Consider the following 20,905-nt stretch of genomic DNA (forward strand, 5'->3'; position numbering starts at 1 on the left):
TACAAAAAGATTCCTATATGTTGACCTTATTGGTCATATCCCATTTTGATAATGAAAAATATCTTTGTTTCTTACATGTGCCCTGAGTTTGTAAACAGGACCATACTTTGCATGCAAAGGTAAGGATACAGTGGAAGCCATAGAGATCTTAATGCTCACACCACAAGATGGTTTTTGAAGAAGCAAAAAGGAATGAAAACCAAATCTTTTATTCTTGTAATTGCAATTTAATTTTGTTGGTATGTAATAATGGTCTATAATAATCTGCATACCATGCATAATAGCTTTTTATGCTCAAGAAGCCTTAGAATGACCATAGGACCAATACTCTTTAACTTAAAAGACATATGCTTGTTCACATAAGTCTGTTAAAGCATAGGGGGCCAAAGAGGACCAAAATTCCAAGTTTTTGGTTAGCTCGGTTGACTGACCCCATCATGCACAAACAAGCCCAGTCGATCGAATAGGTTAGAAGTCAACATGTTGACTTTGCTTGGTCGAACATACTGAATTGTAAGTACTGTCCTCGATCGACCGAACCAATAACCATTGACACCCTAACTACTTGGTCGACCAAACCTTGTAGTTCAAATTGGCCTTGGTTGACCAAATCTATATCAATGGTCAATCAACCTTTATCTGCTAAATCTGTTCTTGAATACATATTTGTGATTGATTGAGAATATTTGAAGTAAATATTCGTCCACATTAATTACTGATTTATTTGTCTGTTTTTAAATAAGAGTTTTAGATAGACCCTAGGTTGTGAACATACTGATTGCTGATCATTTGACTTGGTAATTTTAAAATATCCAATTTACCCCACTCTTGGGATTACACAAAAGTTAAAAATTGGTATCAGAGCCTAATTGCTTAGACTTAATCGTTTTTCTGCAAAAAGATCGTGTAGACACCCTATTTTTACCCATGCCCAATATATTTATTACTATTGTTATTATTATTATATTATTATTAGTAATATTTTTATTATTTCATTTGTCCTTATTATTATTTTTATTATTAGTATTATTTTGTTATTATTATTTTCCTATATTATTAGTACTTTACTTGTATTTTTATTATCATTATTATTTTTTTATTTTTTATTTTTATTTATTATTACTAGTACGTTTATTTTTACTTTACTATAATTACTTTTATTTTTCATTTATTTTATTATTTTTGATATATTATTTATTTATTACTATTATTATTATTATTATTTATTATTATTACTACTATTGTTTTTATTATTTTTGGTAATGTTGTCATTATTATTATTATTATTATTTATTACTTTTAATAATCGTATTTTATTTTTATTAACATTATTGTTATTATTATTATTTTATCTTCATTTTTATTTTTATTTTTATTTTTATTTTTTTTACTATAATTATTTATTATTTACTAGTAGTATTATTATTATTATTATTTATTACTATTACCTTATTGATGCTATTACTATAATTATTATTACTATTATTATTATTTCTATATTTATTAATACCATAAGCATAAAAGTAAAAAAAAAAAAGAAAAAAGAAAAAAAGAAAATCAAAAGAAGGAAAGTTGTTTAGGGTTTGGGATATTTTTTTATATAATAGGGAGCACACGGCGCACACACAGGGGCAGCCAAAGAAACCAAAAGAAATTTTTTTACTTCTTCTTCTTCTTCCATAGCCGCCATCCTTCTCTCAGTCACCCACAAATCCTTCTCTCAGTCGCCCACGAGTCTCCCCGCCGGCATTGCACCCTCACTCTCGCCGTCGTCATCACTGGCAGTGCCACCACGGCAGTCGTCTCCGGAAGCCACCGCAGCAACCATCTCCGGCGGGCAGCAACAGAAACCCGCAGACAACTCCCCCCTCTCCATCTGTCTCTAGCACCCGGCAGGCAACCACTGCCAAGGCACCCAGCCTCCCAGCCATGTCTCTCATTCTCACGGCGCCAGCAGCAACCAGCCTCACAACCTGACTCCATCTTCCACCCGAGTTCGACCTTACCCTGCTTTACAGACCATCACTCTCCATCTCCTTCCTTTGACAACTCTCTTGGCTTCCGACTCCAGTTTCAGGCCTGGCTTCCAGCCAGCACACCAGACTCGAGCTACTGTAGCGGCCAACCACTCCAGACCCTCTGCTGCACAGCCGAGCCCTTCTCCACCACAACACCAGCACCACCGTCTGCAACCGGCCACCCTCACCAGTTCCAGCAGTCCCCAGGCGGTAAACTCCACGGCCTACACACACACACACCCGCAAACACTGGCATCACTCCCCTGCTGGGAGTTTCCTGCAACACACACAAACTCACGCGCACACACACACTGTTTGGGTTTTAAGTTTTAAATTGTACATGTATACTATATGATTAATGCTAGTTATTTTATATGGTCACTATATATTTATAATATGATTGTTGTGTTATTATTATTATTGAATTTTTATTGTAAGAATTTGTTCTAATATTTAAAGTTTAAATTTTTATCATATTTGTTGCATATATAATATTGTGGTGAGATCTTTAATGTTATAATAATTGTTCTAATAATTGATATTCATGTTTATATAGTTTCTTTTTGGTATTTATTATTAATAAATTTATTACCGTTATGAAATATTAATTGTCAGAGTTGATGTTTAAAGGTCATATATTTGTATTCGTCGTATATATTAAATATTTAATATTATTGTACAATTGTTGTTGTATTATGTGTGTGTATATGTATATATATATATTTAATAGGTATCGTATTATTTAGGGTCCAGTATTGATAAGGTTATATTTTGAGTCTTTTAATTATGTTTTATTATTTATATATTCGGTATGCTTGATTTATTGTTATTATTTAAAGTTTAACTTTTGTATTGGTGGTGAGTTAGTTATATTATTTCTTGTTTATATTTATCTAGGGTTTGAGATTATTATTTGTTGGGGTAGTTTCAAAGTCTTTTTATGATAATGTTTATATATACTCTAGGGTTGTTATTGTAAGATTTTAGGATTGTAATGTTTACTTTAATAATTAATATATATGCTTTGTTTATCTTGTTGTTAATATTCATGGTGTAGGGTTTATAACGCGGTAATATTTGTTTAAATGTTGATGTTTATGTGTACATTTTTGTTGTGTTTATGGTTGAACGATTATTATTATTTTTGTAGACTTTTTTTTGTCGTCTTAACATTCAATGTTTGAACTTTGTTGTTGATATGATGCTCATCTTGTAGGGTTAGATTTTTGTAATATTTATGGTATATATGATTAATGTTAGTGTGATAGAATTTTTATTGATATTATATATATTCATTATATTAATTAGCATTTTTATAATATTGTAAATTTATTATGGTGATAATGTGGCATTACATATTTAAGAGCTTGGTGTTTTATTGACATTATATGTAAATTAATAATTTTAGTTAGATGTATATCGCATATTAGCATATTGGTAAATATTACATATTTAGCATTTTTGTATTTTCTTTCTAATATTATGTATTTAGTGATTTAGGGTTTAATGGATATTATATGTTTGGTAAATTAGCATTTTAATCACATGTTTAGCATCAATTATTTTATTTTATTTTATTTTTTTTAGTATATTAATATAGTTATTATTAATTATTAGTACCCTAGTATTTTTAGTATAAGCTATTTTTAGTATATAAATATGTTTAGTATTAATCATTATTAGAACCTTACTATATTTAGCATTAAGTGTCTTTAATATATTAACATATATGGTATTTAGTTACTTATTTTAACATTCATAATATGTTAGTAGGTAGGTGAGGCTTATTATTCTATTACCATATATTAAAAACCTCCCATGTTAGTATTTTTCTATAAAAATTTTATATATATTTTCAAAATTTTGGGAGTGTATTTTCTTAATTATTATCCCTATGATTTTATTGCGGGGGTATGAGCCTTCGGGCTTCACGTACCCTAAGCTCTGAGGGAATATATGTATATATTTATTTATTTTTTTTTTTTTCATTTTTCATGTGTGTCTATTAATTCATAAAAGGAGTAGTTTAAAGACTTATTAGATTAACTTAGGGATAATTTAAAATTAATTAGGTACCGTTCGTAAGAACGGGCGCGTAGGGGGTGCTCGTACCTTCCCCTCGCGTAACCGAACTCCCGACCCAAACTCTGGTAATGTAGATCGATTCTACCCCTAACGGGGTAGTAATCATGTGTTCTAACCGCACTAAAGGTTAGTGGCGACTCCAACATTTCATGATTTTTCCTTGAAAACCTAAAATTGATTTTTAGTTCGCCACCCGGGGCACCCGCACTCCCGGGACGTCGCGACAGATCGTAATAACTCATGTTAGTGTAACATCTTTTTCTAAGGGACACTCGTCCACACGTCTTCCTATTTTTAGTGGTGTGAACTACACTTTCTGGGAACAAAGGACGCGTATTTACATTCAAAACATTGATTGGAAGGTGTGGAGAGTGGTTTCTAGAGGAAATTATATTCACATGAAAACTGTAGAGGAGGCTAGAGCACCTAAGACTGAGGAAGAATACATTGATGATGACATGAAAGGAGTAAATGTAAATGCAACTGCTATGAATATTTTATATTGTGCACTTGATGCAAATGAATTCAACAGGGCTATGGCATGCACAACCGCTAAGGAAATATGGGATAAAGTAGAGATTACTTATGAAGGCACTAGAGATGTTAAGGATAGTAGGATTGACATGTTAACTAGTCAGTACGAGGCATTTAGGATGGACACTAGTGAATCCATACAGAGCATGTACACTCATTTCACACACATCACTAACTCATTGTATGCTCTAGGCAAAACATACCCTACATAGGAAATGATCAGAAAAATACTTAGGGGACTACCACCAGTATAGGAAGCAAAGGCTACTGCTATAGCCGAAGGTAGAGATTTAAAAGCAATGACGCTAGATGAACTGATAGGGTCACTCATCACATACCAGATGGCTATTAATAAGATACTGAATGAGCACAATAAAGTAAAGAAAGTAACTACTTTGAAAACATCTACTAACACCCCTAGTGAATGTAGTGAACTAGAATCAAAAGAAGATATGGCCATGCTTACCTGGAAATTTAGTAAGTTCTTTAGAAAGAATAGTAGACCATATAGAAGGTTCCAAGGCTCAGCATCTAAAAAGGGAGAGTCAAGTAAAATAAAAGAAAAATCAAATGCTTCCATATGCTACAACTGTAACAAAGTCGGGCATATCAAACCAGACTGCCCATTGTTGAAAAAGGAATCAAAGAAAAAGAAGAAAGCAATGAAAGCCGACATATCATGGGAAAAACATAATAGAAGTGATTCAGACACTAACTCTAGTGACACTGAGGTTGCTAACTTGTGCTTGATGGCACACAATGATTAGGTACTATCATCTTACTCTTTATTGTCTTACTATTATGATGATTCTAATTCTGACAGCATGCATATATAAAGAACTGCAGCATGAATATATTCATGTCTTTAAATTGCTAAGTAAGATCACCAAGGAAAAATGGTGTTTTGAAAAAAAAAATGTGAAAATTGGTCAAAACTTTTGAAATTGGAAAAAAGTCCCATGTCGCGTCACTTAAAAAAAAAGGATTTGAAAATTGTAGAGCTTGAAAGAAAATTGGAGGATTGCTCCAAAATTATCTATAAATTTACAGAGGGCCAAAACAATTTTAAAAAACTTCTTGGGGTCCAAAGAAATCCACTTGATAAAGAAGGTCTCAACTTTAATGGAATTGAAAACAAAAGACGAAATGATCTTTATTTGGGACATTTTGCTCGTGAATCAAAAACACACATTCCACCTAAAGATTCATTCAGGCAAATGACATACTATAAATGCAAATAGAAGGGTCATATTCAATTTGACTGTCCATTTATAAATAGAAGTGTGAAAATTAAGAAAGTATGGAAAGTCAAAGGTGAACCAAGCATTAATCCTTTTGGACCCATAAAGAATTTGCGTACCAGCATCAGTTACTTAAATATTTTTGCAGGTGTGTTTAAGATCGTCCTTCTCAAAGGACAAGTGGTATATGGATAGCAACTGTTCACAACATATTACTGGTGACAAGGCCAAGTTCGCATCCATTGCACCCAAGGAAGGAGGGTTCATGACCTTCAAGGACAACGCAAAGAGCAGAATAATCGGAGTAGCTAAGGTTTGTAAGGAACCTTCCCTTGTTATTGATAATGTCTTATTAGTTGATGGTCTAAAACATAACCTACTGAGCATAAGTCAATTCTGTGATAAAGGTTATAGTGTCCTTTGAAAATGACAAATGCATTGTTGAGAATAAATCTAATAACAAAATTCTATTCACTGTCGATCGTCATGAAATTGTCTACACCACTAGCTTTGATAACTTTGCTTCACAACATGTGTAACATGTTTTTCCACTAAAAATGAAGCAAGTTGGTTGTGGCACAGAAGACTAGGGCATGCTAGCATGGATTTAATATCAAAACTAGTTAAAAAGGATTTAGTTAAAGGTATGCCAAAAACTCAATTTGTAAAAGATAAAATTTGTGATGCATGTCAATTTGGTAAGCAATCTAGATCCATTTTTAAGAAAAAGAAAACCATTTCTACTACTAGGCCACTTCAAATGTTGCACTTAGATTTATTTGGTCCTAGTCAAGTTTTGAGTCTAGCAGGAAAAGCATATGCATTTGTGATTGTGGATGACTACTCTAGATTCACATGGGTTTTATTTCTTGCACATAAAGATGAAACTTATGAACAATTTACTAAACTTTGCCAGAAAATCCAAAATGAAAAGGGGTACAAAATAACACACATTAGAAGTGACAAGGAAACAAAATTTAAAAATGAAGGCATAGAGAACTACTGTGACTTAGAGGGCATATCTAATAATTTCTCTGCACCTAGGACTCCACAAAAAAATGGTGTCGTTGAAAGAAAGAATACGGTCTTGCAAGAAATGGGTAGAACAATGATTAATGAACATAAATTCCCCAAATATTTCTGGGTTGAAGCAGTGAGCACTGCTTGCTATGTAATGAATGGAGTCTTAATCAGGCTCTCTCTTAATAAAACTCCCTATGAATTATGGAATAGTCATAGACCAAACATCTCCTATTTTCATGTCTTTGGATGTAGATGATTTGTGCTTAGGGATAATGAACACCTATGAAAGTTTGACTCAAAATCCGATGAAGGAATTTTTCTAGGTTATTCACTTGACAACAACGCTGACAGAGTATTTAGTGAAAGAACATTGACTGTTATTAAATCCATCCATGTAGTCTTTGATGATTCAAATCCTTTCTCTAAGAGAGCTAATGAAGATTATATTGAAATTAGAACAGGATTAGAGAAGCTCTCCCTTGAAAATAATGTAGATAAGAATTCAGAGATCAAAGATAAATCAATTGAAGATAATAAAGCTAAAAATGAGATTCAGAAACTGCCTAGAGATTGGAAATTTATTAGGAATCATCCTATTGAACATATTATAGGAGAACCCTCACATGGAGTTGCCACACATTCTTCCTTATGAAACCTGGTTAGTCATTTTCCATTCCTATCTCAGGAATAGCCTAAAAATATTAATGAAGCCATAGAGGGTGAACAGTGGGTACTATCTATGTAGGAAGAAGTAAATTAATTTGAAAGAAGTAAAGTTTGGACCCTAGTTCTTAGACCTGACGATCACACTATTATTGGAACCAAACAGGTTTATAGAAACAAAAAATATGAAAATGGAGTAGTGATTAGAAGCAAATCTAGGTTAGTAGCCCAAGGGTACAATCAGGAGGAAGGGATATACTTTGAGGAAACATATGCTCCCGCGGCTAGGATGGAAGCCATTTGCATATTACTTGCATATGCCACTTTTAAGAACTTTAAATTATATCAAATGGATGTTAAAAGTGTCTTTTTAAATGTCTATATCAATGAGGAGATCTATGTAGAACAACCATTAGGATTTGAAAACCATAAATATCCTAGTCATGCATATCAATTGTCTAAAGTCTTGTATGGATTGAAACAAACTCCTAGAGCTTGGTATGAGAGGCTTAGTAGTTTTTTTCTAGAAAATGGATTTACTAGAGGCAAGATTGACACTACACTTTTCATTAAATCTAAAACTGGTCACATGCTCCTTATACAAATATATGTTGATGATATTATCTTTGGAGCTACAAATGATGAATTGTGCAATGAGTTTGCCAAATGCATGCAAAACGAATTTGAAATGAGCATGATGGGTGAATTAAACTTCTTCCTAGGACTCCAAATTAAACAAGCCAAACATGGGACTTTCATATGCCAATCAAAATATGTTAGGGACTTGCTCAAGAAATTTAACATGGAAGATGGTAAAATTCTAAGAACACCCATGAGCTCTTCTACAAAACTAGACAAAGATGAGCAAGGTATGTCGGTAGATGTCAAGATCTACCATAGCATGATTGGTAGCTTGTTGTACTTAACTACTAGTAGGCCTAACATTATGTTTAGTGTGTGCATGTGTGCTAGGTTTTAGGCTACACCCAAAGAATCACATTTATTAGCTGTTTAGAGGATACTTAGGTACCTTGTTGGGACTATTGAAGTAGGATTGTGCTACCCTAAGTATACTTCATTTGAGATTGTTAGTTACTCAGATACTGACTTTGCTGGTGGTAAATAAGATCGAAAGAGAACTAGCGGCACTTGTCATTACTTAGGACAATCTCTGGTTTCTTGGTTCTCCAAGAAACAGAACTTAGTTGCACTATCCATAGTAGAAGCTGAATATATTGCGGTTAGAAGTTGTTGTGCTCAAACACTTTATATGAAGCAACAACTTATGGACTTTGTATTGCACTATGACACGGTTTCGATCAAACGTGATAATACTAGTGCAATCAATATCTCAAAGAACCCCATATCACATTCATGAACCAAACACATTGAAATTAGACATCATTTTATTCGTGATCATGTGCAAAATGAGGATGTGGCACTTGAGTTCATTTGCACTAATGAACAGTGGGCTGACATATTCACAAAACCTCTTCAAGAGGATAGATTTATATAGATTAGACGTGAATTAGGTCTAATGCATAGTAGAGATGCCACTTAGAAGTATGATTGAGTGCATAAACTAAAAGGGAGCTACTTAACTTAGAAAACTACGGCTCTAAAAATATAAACATTCCCTCACATCAATTATTAATATACTTCATACTTTGTGAGATCACTTTTGTTATCCATTTTGCACTACATGACTATATAGTTAGCTTTGGTGTATTCCCAAGAGGGGGGGTGAATTGGGTATTTAAAATTTTGTCCTAGGTTTAGCTAATCCAACATCAGTATTTCACAACATAGGGTCTTTCTATATACATATACCTAAATGCGTAGATAAATGTAAGATATGGAAATTAAATCATGCGCATCATTCACACAATAACATACATGTGCAGGAATATAAATTGCGAAAATATAAACAGACACACGATATGTTATCGGAGTTTAGCCAACTATGCCTACGTCCCAGCCTCTAACTCGCAAGCCCTAGGATTCCACTAATGGCTCACTTCACGGGTGGAGCGGCACCAGTTACAACCAGGTCAATTAGCGGGGCTGATCTCAACCTATACCTTACCAGGATGGTGCACCTACCTTTCCTAACTGGGTCTAAGCCAATCCAGGACTATTTACCAGGGCTAGTCTCCTTCTTCAGGCCCTTTCCTGAAATACAATAATGAAATAAAATTTTTTGTGTACAACCAAATATGCTTCTTAAACTAAGCAGATGTGTATCAATGCTCTCAAACAAATAATGCACTCACATATGATAGGATATTAAACTCAAGTAAGATTTTGTTAACCAAGTGTTAACTCACAGTAAGATGTATATCAATGTGCGTATAAGAGAGTAAGACTTTTGATATCAAGCTAATAAGCTTCTTGTGTGCACAATCAAATAGTCTCTATAACCCTAAACAAATATCACATAAATATGTCTCAAATATGAAGTACAGTAGATAATAGGGTTTTTAAGCTTGATAAAAATGTTGTCGTCAAAGCACAAATCAAGCTTATGATACTTGCAACAAGGATGCAAGATCTTAAGTCACACAAGGGTTTTTCCCAATCAAATATTTATGAATGAAATATTATGGGAAAAACCTTGAGCAACTCTCCAAAAATCAATACACAATTAAATGAAATGAGGGAGAGTTAAAGCTTGTAAGAATAATATGAAACACTAATCTCTCTCAAAATAAATGGAAAGATGAGTATGAGAAGAGATTTTGGCAATGAGTATGGAAAATATGGAAATAGGAAAGATTTTTGCCCAATAAAATTTTCAGGGAATTTTGGCTAATTTGAAACCCTAATCTTGTATTAATTTTGCAAATGAGGGCTTATATATAGAATTTGGAAAAATTATAACCGTTGGGGACACGCTGGGTATTTTAGAAAAATATTAAGTGAGTTTAATTAAAATTAACCCAGTTTAAACTCAGTAAAAAATTCACCAACCCAAAAGGTTCGGTCGATTGGACTTAAGGTTTGATTGACCGAGTGTCCTAGTTCAATTGACTAGGTAAAAATTGAACTGAGAAGATGGTCAACCATACTTGAGCGTTCGAAGGCGATTTTCCAAATCCGTGCGGTTTGGTCGATCAGGTTAATTTGAACTACGAGGTTTGGTCGAACAGGTGGTTGGGGCTTCTCCCAAGGATATTCGGTCGACTAGAATGTTGAAGCTCATTTTTGTGTAGGTCAACCGAAGGGTCAACTTTTGACCCAGGGAGGTTCGATCGACCAAGCAATATTATCATTTCCAAAATCAGTCGACCGTAGTGTGGTCAAACTGTTGACCACGGACCAGTTCGGTCAACCGAATGCTCCTCATGCATTCTAGCTCGGTTAACCGAACATGCATTTTAGGTGCATTTCAGTCCTAATCCCTTTGTATATAAACCCTATTCAAATGATGATTAAATTTAGGAAGATAGGGCATATTTTTATGTAGTATAGGGGCTCCTATGGTGAGTCTAAGGCATTTGAGAATTAACCCCAAAAATCTGGCGTTGGTCGACTGAAGGGTGATCTCTAAGGTCTAGCTATGGTCATTAAGCTTATCTTCCCTATCATGCATGAAATGCATTAATTATTACAGACCAGATAAGATTACAGACCCAAATGATAAATATAACAACATAATACAACTTGAAACACAAATTGATCTTCATGTGCGGCTCCTTTGTAACTCCATGGAATTCATCGGGATATGCTCGTTCAGGTGCTTTTACAACTTTCATTTCTTGTTTGTTATCTGGTCTAAGAAAAATAAACCTATTTAAATACTCAAAGCACACAGATGAGATACTGTGATTTGTCATATTCAAAACAGGGATGTGACCAAAAAATCAACATATACTATCTTTTGGATGTCGGAAGTAATGTATTTATTATATGAACTGCTTTGATCCATATTGGACTGCTTGAGTTCATTGATGTGGAATATTAGAAAATTCATATTGAAATCAATTAGGTCTTTGATATATATATTTTTTTAGGAAATGCTCTACTTTCAAATGGCATGCTGCCGAAATTTCTAAATATCTTCCCAAAACTAAATCTTGTATTTGAATGACTACTATCCACTACATGCTTAAAAGCTTCTATCACCCTAGTCCTTTGGTTGATGCCAAAAGGGGGAGAAGTATGCAAAATTGGATAAATCAAGTTGGGAGGGATTGCTTAGTATCACACATAATATTTATTCTCTCATGTACTTGAGCTTTGTTGCCAACAACTTGATTGTATGCATGATTGATTAGCTAGTGTCTTCCTTTCACATATGCTTGAGCTTTATTATACCTTCTTATTATTCATATTCTTAGGGGAAGCCTTTCAAGACTATATCCAATTTTTCTTAAAGTATTTATCCTCATCAAAAAGGAGGAGAATGTTGACCTTATTGGTCATATCCCGTTTTGATAATGACAAATATCTTTGTTTCTTACCTATGCCTTGAGTTTGTAAACAGGACCATACTTCGCATGCAAGGGTAAGGATACAGTGGAAACCATAGAGATCTTAATGCCCACACCACAAGATGGTTTTTTAAGAAGCAAAATGAATTGAAGACCTAATATTTCATTTTTATAATTGTAATTTAATTTTGTTGTTCTGTAATAATTGTCTGTAATAATCTGCATAGTATACATAATAGGTATTTATGCTTAATAGGCCTTAGAATGACCATAGGACCAATACTCTTTAACTTAAAAGACATATGTCTGTTCACATAAGGTTGCAAAAGGACAAGGGACCAAAAAGGACCAAAATTCTAAGTTTTTGGTTAGCTCAGCCAACCAACCTTGTTGACTTTTTGAATCTAATCCCTATTTTGATAATGACAAACGACAGTATCTCATCTGTGTGTCAAGTGTATGAATATGTTCATTTTTCTAAGCACAGATGACAGATGAGAAATGGAAACTATAAATGTACTTAAAGCTCACACCAACTGGCGTAGTGCATGAGAAATAAGGAGCAGAAGACTTGAAGATTTTATTCATTTTTTCAAGTTGTAATAGTAATTAGGTTTCTATGTGCATGCATATCATATGATTAAATTGAAGCACACAAAATGACCATAGATTGACCATAGGACCTTCAAGTAACATGAAAAATATTTTTCATAAAATGCCTAACTTATACAAATGTTTTAAAATGATTTTGAAGTTAAAAGAAGGCAAAAACTAATTTTTACAAAGAGGTCAGTTGATCGGCCAACCGACCGGACAGTATAAATAAGCATTTTTCTCAATCCATAACTTCTTATCTTAGCAAGGGTTCAAAATGAAAGTTGTGAGATTTTCTCTTAAATTTATGCTGATACTAAGAATGTTCAATTTGGAGTCATATAGAAAAAGTTATGGCCAAAATACTGAAAGGTGTATGTAATAGAAATTTTCCCTTCATGTTTCTTCTGTCTCATTGATGGGCATTTTTCTTAGTCCATAACTTCTTATCTTACAAAGTGTTTAACATAAAAGTTGTGGTATTTTATCTTAGATTTCTATTGATATAATAAAAATTCAATTTGGAGTTTGATAGTAAAAGTTATGCCCAATAATCTTAAGAGTGTTTGCTCAAAAAGCGCCCCAATGGGCAAAAACGGTTAGTTTTTCAAAATATAATATTATATCTTCTCCCAATGACCATAAGACAGCTAGTGTTGGTTTTAGCCTATAAATATCAACCCCAAGCACTTGTAAAAGGTGAGAAAAATCCCTTGGGAGTATACTTGCTTATTATTTATTTCTCCCTCATTTTTTATACCCCTTTGTGCTTTAAATTTCATATTTCTCCTACTATTTCATTTTGAAAATTCTTCTTGGGAGAAAATCTTGTGGGTTATTGAAGAAAGCTTGGAACACATATCAACTCATATATTCTTACTTCAAAGGTTTCTTTTTTCTTGAGGTAATTTTTTTTAAAAGGCTTAAGCATATATTATCTTTCATATATATACTGTGCTTAATAGCCCTTTTATTTTCATGTTTTCCAAAGGCCAAAGTTTCTCCTCTACTCTGCATTTGAAAATATTCTTGGAGAAAAATATTTTGGGGTGTTTTGTTTTAAAAAGGCTTGAGCATATGTATATTGCTTGATAGCCTTTGTATAATTTTCAAAAATTAGATTTCTCTCATATTCTTTTATTTGGAAAATTATTTTTTGGAGAAATTTCTTGTTAAAAATGTCTTGAAGGCTTAGGCTAATATTCTTGCTCATATATTTTGCTTGAATGCCTTCTTGGGATTAATTTTACTAAGGTCAATCATTTTGATAGCAAAATCTTAATTTCTCCTACTTATCTTGAAGTATATTTTTGGAGAAACTCTTTGGTTTATTCAAGAGCTTTGAGCACATATTCATTGATATATATTGGCTTGAAAAGCTTCTTGAAAAAGGCTAAAGCATATATTCATTCCCATACTTTTTGCTTGGTAGCCGTTTTTATTGAATTTTAAAAGGTCAATTATTTTAGAAAAGAAAATCATTTTCCAAACTCTCAAGTTTTTACTTGAAAAATATTTTAAGAGAAAACTCATACTCTACATGAGCTTCATTTCAAAATCATATGAGAGTGCATATTAGAATTTAATGTTGTACATCCCTGCTTAGTTTAGAAGCATTTGTTTCTACGTAAATTCTATTAAATATCTTTGTATTCTAGGCGTGGCCTGAAGAGAGAGACTCGCCTTGTGAAGAGTCTTGGATAGACTTAGACCCAGTTAAGAAAGTCTCAGATTGGTTCAGACCCGGTTAAAAGAACTAAAAGCACCGTCCTATAAGGTGTGGTATTTGGTTTAGCTTAGTCCAGTAATTTGAGCCAGGGTATTCCTTGCCCCATAAAGAGAGGGTGTAATCGGTGTCGCTCTACCCATTAAGTGAGCTTTAGTGGAATCCTTGGGCTACTGGTTCAAGGTAGGGACGTAGGCAGGATTGGCCGAACCTCAATCCTGAACCTCGATAACAAATCTTCTCTCTCTCTCTCTCTCTCTCTCTCTCTCTCTCTCTCTCTCTCTCTCACACACACACACACACACACACACACACATTTAAATTCTGCACTTTAATTTTCGCATGTGTATGAATGTTTATTTTTTGTCATTCTTATTTTTTATACACGCTTTAATTTTTATATGAGATTTAATGTGGTGAATCGGTGAAGTTTAAATTAGCAAAATATTTTTAAATCCCAATTCAACCCCCTCTTGGGATCACACCGTAACTCTCAGACCCTATCATGCACAAGCTGGATCGGTAGACCGAACAGGTCAGAAGTCAACATGTTGACTTCACTCGGTCAATCATACTAAATAGAACGCACCATCCTCGATCGACCGAACCATTAACCACTAACACCCCAACTACTTGGTTGACCAAAATTTGTAGTTCAAATTGGCTGTAGTTGACCGAATCTATATGAATGGTCAACCAACCTTTGCCTTGGTTGATCGAACCCACGAAGGGTTCAGAAACCCTGATATGGTAGACCAAACTTGTAGTTCAAATTTGACTTGATCGACCGAACTTATAAAAGTGGTCGACCGAACCTTGTCCTTGGTCGACCAAACCTCTCAGGTTGTTCAATTTTTTACCGCAAGTAAACGAGATTATTTTTAACTAACATGATTAATCTTTTTTCCAAAAGGTCCTCTATGTCCCCAAAGGTTAATTTTTTATGGATATTGATAAATACCCCTTCATTTGTCTTAATTAGTATAAGATTAGCAAATATCATTAGCAAAAAAATCCTCTGAATTTTTCATACTCATTTTGCTCATATACTTCCAATCTTCCAAACAGATTACTCATTCTCCTTTCACTTTGATTTGAAAAACTATTTCTTAAGGAGAATCATCAATTATATCCCTTGGTTGCAAACTGATTGCAACTTGTAAGCGAGTTTGATTTCATATTAGTGTGCTCATTTCATACATATTCTCGAAGCTTACAACTCTCTCATATTGCATGATTTGAACTTGATTTTTAGAGAGTAAGTTAAAGTTTTTCCCATTCTATTTTATTGATAAATGTTATTCAGAAAGAACTTATATTTAGCTTCTAAGTCTTGGCATTTTTATTGCCAGATTCAAGGGCTTGCTTGTGTTATTTGATAAAATATTTTCTTCCAAGCTTGAAACCCTATCTCAATTGTGTTTAATATTTGAAATATATTTGTTGAGATATTTTCATAGAATTTTAAAGTCCTTTGAATATTTACTTGTTGAATATATTATCTCCAATCAAAGGTATCACTCTCATGTATATACAATATATACACATTGGTTGAGAGTTGACATATAGATTGACCTTTATCTCACTTGAGCATAAATTACTATTTTCTGTGAGTGTGTTGATTGTGCGTATTGGTACATACTTACATATTGGAGAAGCATTGATATTGTACACAAAAATTTATATTTTTTATCTATTTTATTCCAAGCGTGGCCTGAGGGGGTGTTGATTTAGCCCGTAAGCATTGGTTGTAAAGGTTGGGGTCAGCCTTATTAATATGACCTGGGGTTTACCTCAACCCATAAGAAGAGGCTTTGTAAACGGTGTTGCTCTACCTGCAAGTGAGCAAAGGTTTAGTGGAAATCCTCCTACTTGTTAGCTCGAGGTGGGGACGTAGGCGCTACTGCCGAAGCCCGATAACATATCTAGTGTTATCTCGTATCCTAAATGCTTTACTTTCTAGCACTTACTTCTTGATATATATGTATATATATATATACTAAATCTATTCTTGAATACATATTTGTGATTGATTGAGAATATCTAAAGTAAATATTCATGCACATTAATTATTGATTTATTTATCTATTTTTAAATAAGAGTTTTAGACAGACCCTAGGCTGTGAACATACTGATTGCTGATCATTTGATCTAGAAATTCTAAAATATCCAATTCACCCCTCCCCCTCTTGGGATTATAAAAAATTCAACACTAGGCACACCTAGGTGTATCTCCCTTTGCTGAGGGTCAATCCTCTTCTAGACCACCTATCTTCTACAGTTTTAATTACACCTTCTGGAAACAACGAATGAGAATCTATTTGCAAACCATGGATTGGAAAGCTTGGAAAGTAGTCACCCATGGTGACCTCATCCCTACTAAAAATATGGACAACAAAGAAATACCTAAGGAAGAAAAAGAGAGAACTAATAATGATTTAAAGATGCTGTAAATAAATTCTAGTGCAATGAATGCACTATATTTCGCTTTAGATGTCAATGAGTTCAATAGGATTATGGGATGAAAATCAGCTAAAAATATTTTGGATAATCTTGAAGTAACCTATGAAGGAACGGTTAACGTACAAGATAGTAGAATTGACATGCTCACCAGCAAGTATGAGGCATTTAGGATGAACCCTTTTGAAACCATCAGTAGTATGTACACTAGGTTCACCCATATTATAAACTCTCTAAATACATTAGGGAAAAACTACACTACTTATGAGATGAATCGAAAAATCCTTAGAGGACTTCCACCGATTTGGGAACCAAAGGCCACTGCCATAACTGAAGGAAGGAATTTGAAAAATACCTCCTTAGATGAATTAATTGGATCTCTCCTCACTTATGAGATGGGAATAAACGAAAAAACTAGAGGAAAATCTAAAACCAAGGAATCCATCGCATTTAAAGCCTCAAATGAAAGTTGTAGTGATGAAGATGAAGAGGTAATGGATGTTAATGATATAGCCTTCATAACCAAGAAACTTGCAAAAAACCTTAGAAAAAAAAATAAATTGACAAGAAAATTATGGGACTCCAAAATCAGGTCAAGGAGAAACTAATAAGAAGGAAACAAAGGCTGAACTTCCAACATGCTGCAAGAAAGTTGGGCATATAAAATCGGATTGTCCACAACTTAAGAAGGATTCTAAGAAGAAGAAAAAAAAAGGCAATGAAGGCCACTACATGGGACAATATAAGTCCTAGTAGTTCAGAAAGTGAATCAAGCGTCCAATGGGACAATGATAAAGTGCAAAGTTCCTCATATAAATCATTTAATGATTCATGCAATGAATCTTGTGATGATTCATCTGATGAATCCAACGATGAAAGTATGTCATCTTATGAAGAACTACAAATAGAACTATTTAAGGTCCATAAGATTCTAGTTAAAGTAACTAAATGGTACTTTTCGTTGAAAAATAAGAATGCGGCAATAATGAAAGAATTGGAATCTAAAAATCTTGCTAAAAGAAAAATGGATTTTAAAATTAAGAGATTAGAAAGCAAGAATGAAAAAGGGATGAAAGAACTGGAAGATTTAAGATCTCAAACTTCGATTAAGAAAGAAAAGGACCTAGTCATTGATGAACTTAAAAGCAAAATAAATCAGATGACTAAAGAACTAGTAAGGCTCCAAGCTCACTGCAAAGGAATAAAAGAGTCAGAAATACTTTGCCTTGAAAGTAAAAATAAGGATCAAAATGAAATAATTTACAATTTTATTAGAGGAAAAGAAAACTTTGATAAACTAGTAGGATCACAAAGAAAGTCCTTGGATAAAGAAGGAATAAGATTCAATGGAGTTGAAAACAAAAAGAAAAATAACCTCTACATGGGGTATTTCATAAAGACATCAAAACACTTTGCTAGCACATCTTCCACAAATGCATATGAACATACTACTTGCTTTTTGTGCAAGAAAAAGGGACATATAAAGTTTAAATGTCCATTCAAAATAAAAAATGTTAAAATCAAAAAAGTATGGAGAGTCAAAACTGAAGCTAGAAAGGCCTAAGAAAGTATGGGTACCAAAATGATAGTAGATTCACAAACTAAAGCCTCCAGAGATCTTAGAATTAGTCTTTTCCCTTTTAGGAAACAAGAAGGTTCAATTGTACTAAAATAAAAGGGCTTAGTGTTGCTTCAACAACCTATAGAGTTCAAGTTAGCTAATCCTAAAACAAGAAGAAATTTAGTAATAATTAAAATTGTGTTCTGATAATAACTAATGCTTAAAGTATAAATTACTAATAAATATGTCTACTATAATAGAAACCTTGAGAAGCTTAGTAAAGATGATGAATTCTAAGAATCAATCTAAAGCCAAAGTACACTGAGCATGTCATGGTTAAAATAATAGCTACAGCTCAAGAGATAAGATAGCATAATCAAGTTGATTAATTTCCTGTGGACAAAAGTAGTTTATCTGAGTTCAAATCAGAAGCTACTACCAAGAAATTAAGAAAGTTCTTAAAGTCACAATTCATACAAGAGTGTTGAATAAAATCAAAATGAAATATTACTTTCTTGAAGATTACTTTCTAGATTTATTGATGACATTAGTGTAAAAATCAAGAATATAAGAATAAACATTGTTGGCCAGAATCAAAAGATGAATTGTACGAGGCTTAACTTCAAAAGAATTAAATTCAAAAGAGTCATATGCATCAATTGCTAAATTGGGAAGAAATATGAAAACTGGGTATTTATATGTGAAAGGATAATCTGAAATCAAAAGATAGAAAATCTGAAGTAAACAAAGCTCATTGCATAGTAGAGAAATCGTCTAGAGAATAGAAATTGGATGTGTATTAAGATAGCAAGTGAGGTCAAGCGACTGCACATGAATCCATAGTCGACTGAGCATTCTCTGACTTATTGAAATTCTCAGGATCAGTAAGGTCAGATGACCGACTCCTTGATTTCAATCAATTGACTCGCTACTATTTGGTAAAAAAATTCAAGCAATTAAAATTGTCAGGCGACTGACTCCTCGATTTTAGTCGACTAACTAACGAAGGTTTATATACCTAACTGTGCAAAACCCTAATTTTTCCAAACCTCAGTCTACTGGCCCTATTTCACCTCTCCACCTCATAAGGAGAGAAGTTGTAACTTTGCCTAGTAAATAAAGTTGGAAAGGAAAATCCTCACAACGATTGCTTAGGGCAAGGACATAGGCTGCTAGCCAAACCTTGTAAAAAATCTGGTTCTCAGTTCTTCTCCCTACTCTCTCTAATTTACTGCAACTATATAACTTGCGTATATGATCATTAAATTCTTGCTAAATTTTGGAAGTTGCTGAAATTACTAATTTTGATTTATATTCGAAATCAAAGAACATATTGATGATCATTGATTGGGTTAACAAGTTCGAAATTAATATTCTAATTTTTATTTCACTACTAAACTTAATCTTGCTCATCTAATTAAAGGAAATTTTTAGGCTTTATTAAATCAAATCTATGAAGTTATATCTCAATGAATAAAATCTGATTTTGAATATAAAAGGTTCTAAGATTTTGTAATTTATCTTATATTGGTACTCAGAATTTACAAGTTGATTTTGAACATCATAAAAGATCTGAACTTGGATTGATTGTTGGCTATACCTGTTTGTTAATGAATATTATTTTATTTGAGTGATTGTTGAAGGTTGATTGATTGCTAAAAATAAATTTGCTAATGTTAATACTCAATAAAAGGAACTTATAAAACAAAGTAGCAAAGAAATTTTAAATTCCCAATTCACCCCCCTCTTGGGAGTATACCAAGATTCTCATTATGCTTAGAAGGTTTTTGGAAAAAGGCCAAAATAAGTTTGGCCTACAGGAAACCGTCAACGGTTTGGGAGAGCCCAAGAAATCCGTCGACGGTTTTGTACGGGGGCAGAATGTAATAAATGCGCTAAAAATGACTAGTTTTTTTTTTTATTTTTCTTGCCTCAATAAATGCCCAACGGCTAGTTGGTCTCATTGGCCATAAATATACCCCTTTACCATTCATAAATATACATAGATTGAGCATTGGTTGTTGGAAAAATTAGTTGAAGCATTCATTCTTGTTCTTCACTTGCTCAAAGCTCTCTTGCTACTTATTCTTGGTTACACATCATTTGCAACAAAGAGTAGTGTGAGGTTTATATTTTTATTATCAGCTCAAGAAGAACATTTCATATTATATCTACTTGCTTTCGAATTGTTGTACTTGGAGGTTTGTGGTGAACCATTGGAAGGTGGTTCTTGGTGAACACCTTGTTGTAGCTCGTGGTGAGCAGCTAGGATTGGTTATCGTATTGTAAATGTTTCTCCGTCTTGAAGGGAGATCATATAGTGGATTTGGGAATCCTTGAGTTGGAATCAAGGCATGGACATAGGCATGGAGCTGAACTACATTAACATCACGGTGTCAAGTATTCTCTCCTTGTCTTTACTTTGCTTCATTGTGTTTTATATGCTTTGATATATATATATATATATATATATATATGTGTGTGTGTGTGTGTGTGTGTGTGTGTGTGTGTGTGTGTGTGTGTACTTTGGTATAATACTCTTGTCTCTTTCCAAAGAATCTTGTGAT

This window comes from Malania oleifera, chromosome 3, assembly GCF_029873635.1.
Source record: "Malania oleifera isolate guangnan ecotype guangnan chromosome 3, ASM2987363v1, whole genome shotgun sequence".
In the NCBI taxonomy this organism is placed as follows: domain Eukaryota; kingdom Viridiplantae; phylum Streptophyta; class Magnoliopsida; order Santalales; family Ximeniaceae; genus Malania; species Malania oleifera.